The following is an 8,679-nucleotide window of genomic DNA, read 5'->3' as shown; positions in this document are numbered from 1 at the left end:
CGTGAGTGCATTTGAGAGCCTTTGGGGCTGCTTTAGTCATAGCATGGATCCAATACTCCATCTTTGGGTCTTCAGTTGAGAGTGTTTAGAGATCAGTGCAAGTTTGAGAATCAGTTGGACCACTCTTTGTTGTATAGTGTTGGTTTCTTCTTATTGCTTGTTGAGTCTAGCACGTTTTCCCTTAGGGCTTTAGACATATTTTCTTTCTTGAGTTAACATTCTTTTGGTTGATTGTCATTGTGCTTGACATTTTGGGGTATGCTCATTGATCATGCTCACCTTTTTACATTCTTCACTTATCATGGGCTTGATACTTTATTTTGGTCGATTCACTTAATTCTATTTTCAACTCGATATTTTCATTACAGAAATGTGAAAAACATGTTTTCACGTTCACACCCTTTTTGAAAGATCTGCCTTGATCACTTTATCATTTTTATTTATGGAGCTTAAGTTGAAAGTGAATTAGGGATACTTTGTTATAGATGGAGTATCGATTTCCTGGCAATGTTGTTTTTCACACCTCATTCATTTTTTAGATCACTCATAGAAATTCTTTAATCACATTTGTAGTCATCTCATAGTGGACACTTTTATGACTTTATAGTCTTTGTCATACATCCAAATTTTGATTATCATCACATGACCACATACCATGTGTTATGTTAGGTTTTTTTACTTGAGACATCTTTTCACTTGCACATTATGGTCTTGAAGCCTAACTTATCATGGAGGATATTGAGCCTATTAACCTAGGACCACATATTTGACTTAGGGAGTTGGAGACTGTGACCCATCTTCTTATGATCAGAGCAGTGCCTTATTCACTCTCACACCTTGACTTTGTTTTGACCTACATCCATGCATTGTGAGCTTTACACATCACCCTTGACACCATTATATGACCTTTTCATCCTCAACTTTTCTAGCTTTGCACATCCTCTATCTAATCCAACTAGGTAGAGTGTGAAGAGTTTGAGCTTAGGGTTGATCTTACATGGCGAGGGATGACTTATGATCTTTGGTTGGTTTATGATGTGAGGATTGGTTGATTGTCTGATGAAACTGTCACTTATTCTGCCATGAGTATAGAGATTGGTATTGCATAATGAGAGTTGGCTTGTGATGAGCAGTTGTGCTTGACAAGATGGTTGTTTACTTTGTTTTGAGATGATCATCTTTGAGATTATTATGGAGCATCTGGAGTAGGGTTTGGCACACGATTTCAGAGGGTTGACGTGGTTATATCAAATGAATATCGATCTTTAGTATTGATCATTTGAGGTCTTGAGAGCACAATGTTTGAGACCATGGTTGAAAGATGTGTGACCTTCATTTTGATTAGCTCACACTCTATTACCTTTATTGACATTTGGGTCGTTGTTAGCCCTTTGAGCCTCGCATGAGCATCATAACATTTTCTTTTTTATAGCTTTGCTCACCTTTTACACTAGAATAGGGACCCTCTAGTGTATATTTGCTTTATTCAAAAGTTTCATGAGCCACAGACTTACTAGTTCACCTTGTTTATTATTTTTTTGTCCTCCTACCATCATTTTTCATCATAATTCATTGGTTATATCCTTTGTTCCATTATTTGTCTTTGTCATCACATTTTTTTATGCCTTGAGTGATGGTTTTTCATTCCATAAACATAAGCAAGTCCGCTAATGGGGCTGCACAAGGTAGATGGCAGGGCCCAATGGGCTAAGGAAAGCACCTGCCCACTGTTTCAGGATGGATTAATGTGAACACTGAACTAGTCAAGTATTCAAGAATTCTCATCCATTCATTCCACGTACACAAGGATTAACTAAGCGAGATCTCATTAATCTCAATCGTACTATCTATCGTGGCTAGAACACAATATGGGGGCCATTTTGAAGAAGACATCAATTAAGAGTATATATCTAGATATATTTGTAGCACTGAAACTACTTTTCATACCAAATTTTTTTCTAACAAAATAAAATAGATTAAAGCACGTGATTTTGGTGTATTTCCACATCTTTGGGGAAACAACTTTATGCAGTGTAGTGTAATTCTCGAATGAAAGACTAATGGGCTTGGCCCATGAAACAAGTTTTCCATAATTTTATTGGGTCTGTATTTGGGCTTTAAAAGGCTAAATAGAACTTTTGCGCCTTTTGTTCATGCAAAAATCGGATAAGATCAATGTTTTCATCATTCCATCATTGATCGGGTTGAAATGTTGCCATCACATTATAAATATATAATTAATATTTTATTAAAATAAAATAATTATAAATAATTAAAATATATACAAATTTTTTTTAAAGCAATAACATTTATTTTTCATCTTTAATATTGTCAAATTAAATCATGCATAAATGTAAATGTTTAAATATTTTAAATTTTATTAAATAAAATATGTATAATATTTAAACATGAAGATATATATTAAAAATGGAAGGAAAATTGCATTATTTAATTTTATTTATATATTAAATATATAATTATATTATAATTTTAAAATATATTTTGTTATTTTTTTTATATGATTTTCATATTATGAAAATAAAAAAACGTGTTAATTTGTACGTGTCTTGCATTTTCTTTTTTCTTTTTTTATTTAAAAAAAGTAAGCCTCCGACTTGCTTACTTTGTGGACATTTCTTACCTCGATAAAGGGGAAGAAACATTTAGAATCAACATCCAACAATGATTGTTTCATAGATGTTTACCTAATATTATGCTTTTCCAAGAAAGAATCCTACTCACTAGACACGTACCATCCAACTCAATTTGATCGATGCCTTGAGGTGTTTACCTAATTGATTTTCCAATTCTGCCTTAAATTCATTAAAAGGGTATTTGGTACATAAGAATAGAAAATGAAAATTGATATTTTGTTTTCATTCTTATTTTTGGTGAATGAAAATGAATTTGGTAATTTTATTTCTAGTGTTTAGATGAACCTAGGAATTTAATATTAGAATGATTATTTGTTTTCATTCTAATGTTTTGGTAATAATATAAATGATAATGAAAATTAAATAAATTAACAATAATACCCTTACATATAGTTTAAAAAATAAAATTATTTTCATTTTAAAATAATAATTTTTGAGTGTTTTTTTTTTTTTGCAAAATAATAAAACTAAAAAAAAATTGGTTTTGTTATGGGATGAAAACGCATTAGAGCTCGATAAATGAAATTCAAGGGTAAAATAGTAATGTTAGGCTATTTTATATTTTCTTATGGATAAATGAATTAGAATACCACCTACTTGTGATGGATTGAAATCTCACTTATAAGTGAGATTTGATTTATATTAGAATCATTTTTTATTTCATTCCTACATTCGTAAAATTTATTCAAACATAGAAATGAAGAAGGGAATGAATGAGATTTCTATTTCCACTCCTCATTCCTAGGTAACAAACACCCCTTGAATTCATTCAAGACATTGGATTTCTTATGCATAAGATAAACATAACTATACATAGATTAATCATCAACAAAAATGATGCAATATTCATGCCCTCCTCGTGCATGGACATTAAAGGGTTCATACACATTAGGATGCATTAACTCTAAACATTCTTTGGCTCTAACCTCCGTAGCAATAAAGGACCTCTTAATCATTTTACCTTTTATACAGTATTCGCAAACTAAAAGATTTTTTGGAACTAATGAGTACGATGTTTTAGACTTAACTAGTTTTTGAATTCTATTTAGATTTATATAACCTAAGCATAAATGCCACAAATATGTTTGGTTAGTGAGATATGATTGTTTTCAACATAAGGTAGAATATAACTAGAAGTAAAATGATTGAGAATGTTAACCTATGGGTTTGAGTAAATAAATGAATTATTCTTTTTAATAAAAACATATTTATTGAAATAAACTAAATGATCACATTTATTTAAATTAGAAATTGAAACAAGATTCTTTCTAGTCTTGAGTACATAAAGACAATCCTTAAGTTTTAGATCATAATTATTTTTCAAATCCTTCTTCAAACTATTTGTCTAATGAAAATTAAGTTGTTGGATTTGCTAAAAGATGAAAGCATGTAGTTGAGGTTAGAGTTAGATGAAATTAAATCAACCATATTTTTTAAATGTTGTTTTTCTTAAAATATATATATATTTTAAGGAGTTAAAGGAGATTTAGGAAGCATTTTTTTTTGTTAAGTGTTTAAATGTCATGTTCCAGGATTGATCCAACTTTATGTTAATTCAATCCAAGTTGCACTTTCTTGATGTTATTTCAATCGTTTGATAAAAGTTTCTTTTGACTTAAAAAACAAAAATTGCCTTTTGAAATGGGAGACACTAGTAGTCGTTTTGCCCTTGTACTTTTTTTTTTCTTACCAAATTTATGGTGTTTGGTGGCCAAGAAAATCTCATTTTCTTATTGATTTTAAAGCTGCTTTCAACAAATTTTCTTAAGAAAAAAAAAAGGTTAATATCTTTTCTCTCATTTTATGATCTATTTGGGATTGAGTAAAAACTCATTTTTCTTCTTAAGCAAGCTTCAAGGAGAGGTTGAAATCAAGATTGATGAGAATGTCAAGTATATTTTGAAAGGTCAAGGCATTCGGCTAAAGTGAGAAGGTGTTGGTTAAGTCTATGAAAAATTAAAAGACTCGAGTTAGGTAAATCATTATACACATTGCTTGTTCTTCATAGTGAAATTTTTTATTGGTGGTAAGTCCATATTTTTTTTTATCTTTTTGAATGTTTTCCACATAAATTCTGATATCATTATCTATCTTTTTCTTTTTATACTCTTTAATTTATTTTCAGTTTTAGTTTTCATTTAATACTTGTGGATATAAGTTGAATGGAAGAACAATGAACTAAAATAGGTGTGATCATCTTTGGATATCTTAAATATATATTTTTTCTATTTATTTTGATATAGATATTTAGTAGAAATTGAGATTTGTGTTATTGAGAAATTATTCTTGTGAATTATGTTGGGGGAGTGTTGAAATATGTATGTCACTTGCATTTGAAATTTGTTGGAAGAATCTTATTGTATCTACACTCGCATGTGACTTTTGATCTTTGTTGGAAAGTATTTGAAGAGTAAAAAAATTATGAGAATTTTTATGATTAAATAATATGTGTTGAGGATATTTTTGAATTGGTTTTATATTTAAAAGTTGAACAATATATTTTGAATTAAAAAATATAAATCAAAATATTTTAATTAGAATCACTTTGAAACGATATGTTAAAATCTATTTGGAAATATTTTTGAAATCTAAAGAGAAAAATTATTTTTGAAAATATGCTTCAAACAATTTTTAATATTTTTTAATAGAAAAGTCCATTTAGAAATTTGAATTTTTTTAATATATTTTTTAAAATAACTTTTGTATATAATATTTTATTTTTAATTATTCTTCATATTTATTAAATTGATTTTTATAATACTTTTTTAGAAAATAAGTGAAAAAAATATATTCTAAACACTCTCTTCTCATTTTAAGAATAAATTCATAAAAACTATTTCTTATTTTAAAAAAATAAATTAATGTTTTTAGATAATTTTTTATTTAAATAATAAAAATTATTTTTAAAAATAATTTTGTACCATACTCTTACTTTTTGTAATCCTAAAATTTTTCCTAAATTTTGTTTTATATTAATTTTAAGTTTAATTTTATTCTTATATTTCAAATCGATTACATTTGATTTTTTTTTACCCATACAAGCATTTTAAATCTTAATTTAAATTTTTTGATCAACTTATACCTTTTAAATCTTAATTTGAATTTTTTTAACTTACTTATACATTTTAAATCTTAAATTTTATTATTTTGTTATTTTATATTTTATTTAATTTTAAATCTCTTCCGTTTTATCTTCCTTTTTTCCTCTCATTTTCTTTCATTTTCTTTCTTCTTCTATTCTTTTCTTTTCTTTTCTTTTTCTTTTTCTGCCAGTTAGTCCACCCATTCTCTCAACTCTCTCTTTCCTGCCCATTCCCACGTCAGAGAACCCATACCCCCCACTCTCATCTCTTCCATTTTATCTTCCTTTTTTCCTCTCTTTTCTTTCATTTTCTTTTCTTTTTCTTTTTCTGCCAGTTACTCCACCCATTCTCTCAACTCTCTCTTTCCTGCCCATTCCCACGTCAGAGAACCCATACCCCCCACTCTCATCTCTTCCATTTTATCTTCCTTTTTTCCTCTCTTTTCTTTCTTTTTCTTTTTTTTTTTCCCCATTTTTTTCCCCTTCTTCTTCTCCCCCCAGACCCACTTCCAGAGAACATGCCCCACCTTTCTTCTTTCCTTTTCGTTTTTTTCTTTGTATTTTTTTTTATCTTCCTTTGTGTTCTTCTTTTCTTCTTCATTTTTCCCTCACCACATTCACTAAACCCGTACTATCGGCAACACGGCCCCGTCAGTCACCGTCAGTGATCTGCTGCGGCGGTGACTAGCCGACCGGCGACCCCCCTTTCCCCTCTCTTTCTCCCTTTCGACCTGTCTCCCATCTCACCATTTTCTCTTTCTTTCCTTCTCATCTTCTTTCATTTTAATTTTATTTTTATTTTCATTCTCCTCTATCAACCCTTCAACAATATACTTCAAATTTGGGTAATTTTATTTTCTTTTATTTTTTTTATTTCTGTTTAATTACTACAATGGGTTCCGGGTAATTTTATGTCCTTTTATTTTTATTATTTCTGTTTAATTACTACAATAATTTGTTCTTGATTATTGAGATTGTTGGTTTGGACTAATTTTTATTATTTTCATGTTTGCATTTACTTGATCGGGACATTATTTGTAAGCTTAGATAATCTGGATATCATTTTGTACCTTGTATTTTGATTTGTATTCATAAATTTGGGTTTGTTAGTTTATGTTTTATTTGGATTCGGTGATTATTGGGTTTTGGATTTGAGTGTTAAATTAGGCTTGAATTAAAGATATTGAATTTAGGTTTGATTGAATTTATTTTGATTTGTCATGTTTTGAGTTTATTAATTAATATGGAATTTAAGCTATTTTTGTTGTTGGTAAAATTTGTTGGATTGATTGATATTTGATATGGGTTTTGCTCATGAATTATTTAATTTGATTTTGGTTATTGATTTGGGTTTGCCTATTAAATTGAGTTTGGAGTATGAAATATTAAATTTGGATTTAATTGAAAATCTTTTGATTTGTTGCTTGTTGAAGGATATTAGATTGTGCTTATATATTAGTTATTAATTTGAAATTTTTGAATTAATGCTTATAGTAAATGAAATATTTTTGTTGGGTTATACTTGTTAATTTGAGTTTATTTTCATTGGTGAAATTCATTGGACCAATTTGAATTTTGTTATTGGCTTCTAAAATTTGGATTTGAATATTTGTTTTGGACTGATTCATTTTTGTTTTGCATGGACCCATTACATTACTTGCATTGGTATTCTATTGAGTATTGACTGAGTATGGATGTGTGACACATGAAGGGTTGAATTTCACATAGAAAAAGAAGGATGAAAGCTTGTTGTGTACACATTTTATTTTCTACTTTTATTTGGTTTTATTTCTATTGATTCTATAAATATTCACTTGTATTGAACAAACCAAAAATACAATTTGGTAAATAATTTTTAATAAAATAATAGTTCTAAAAAGTTTTATAAAAAATTCAAAAAATGTTTTTAAAGGAATTCAAAAACTTGTATTTAATTATTTTTAATAATAATTGTGTGAAAATTTATTTTGTTTAATTAAAATTGCCCAAAAGTTTTTTCTTTAATAAAATTATCCAAAAAAAAATGATATTTAAATAAGTTCTCTTTCCTTGGAATAAGATTATAAGTAATTTTCATAAATAAAGGTCTTCGATGTCCTTTTAATAAAAATAAAATGAAAGTTTTTTTTGGTAAATTGAAGTTGTAAAAATCATTTTTTTTATAAAATTAGATTAAAAATATTTTTTTTTTGTAAATAAATTAATTCATTTGTAAATAAATTAATTCATTTGTAAATAAAATAAAATAAAAATATTTTTTCTAAATAAAGTTGTAAAAATTTATTATTTTCTAATAAAAGTAAGTAAAAATCATTTTTATTGTCAAATTGATTTTTTTTTTTAAAAAAAAATCTTTTGATGAATTAAGTGCAATTAATTTTCTTCAAAATAAAATTTGAATGTAAATAAAATTGAAATTATTTATTTGAAATTGTTTTTAATAAATTTCTTTTTGATTTCTTAAAAAAATAATTTTTTAGAAATATATATATTTTTAATTTGTTTAATAAATTATTTTGTAAAATTCTCGTGTCATTTATTTCGGGTATTATTTTAATTTGATTTTATCGTTTTTTTTTGTATATTGATTTGTGTTCTTAATCTTGGTATCTATAATTAATTAATCAATCATTATAGTTTCTTTTATTCATTTAGTAAAGACATATATGTATAAGTACGAAGAGATGTTACACATCACCATCGTACATTTCCAATAAATGACTAATCTTTTAGTCTAAATTTAGTTTTTACATATATATCTTTTCCAAAGAATTTGGAACGATTTTCTTCTTATTTTGGTTTGTATATTGATTTGTGTTCTTAATCTTGGTATCTATGATTAATTAATTAATCGTTATAGTTTCTTTTATTCATTTAGTAAAGACATATATGTATGAGCATGAAGAAATGTTACACATCACCATGGTACTTTTCCAATAAATG

The sequence above is a fragment of the Vitis vinifera genome, chromosome 2 (assembly GCF_030704535.1).
Source record: "Vitis vinifera cultivar Pinot Noir 40024 chromosome 2, ASM3070453v1".
Classification (NCBI taxonomy): domain Eukaryota; kingdom Viridiplantae; phylum Streptophyta; class Magnoliopsida; order Vitales; family Vitaceae; genus Vitis; species Vitis vinifera.
This window is presented reverse-complemented; position numbering follows the sequence as displayed.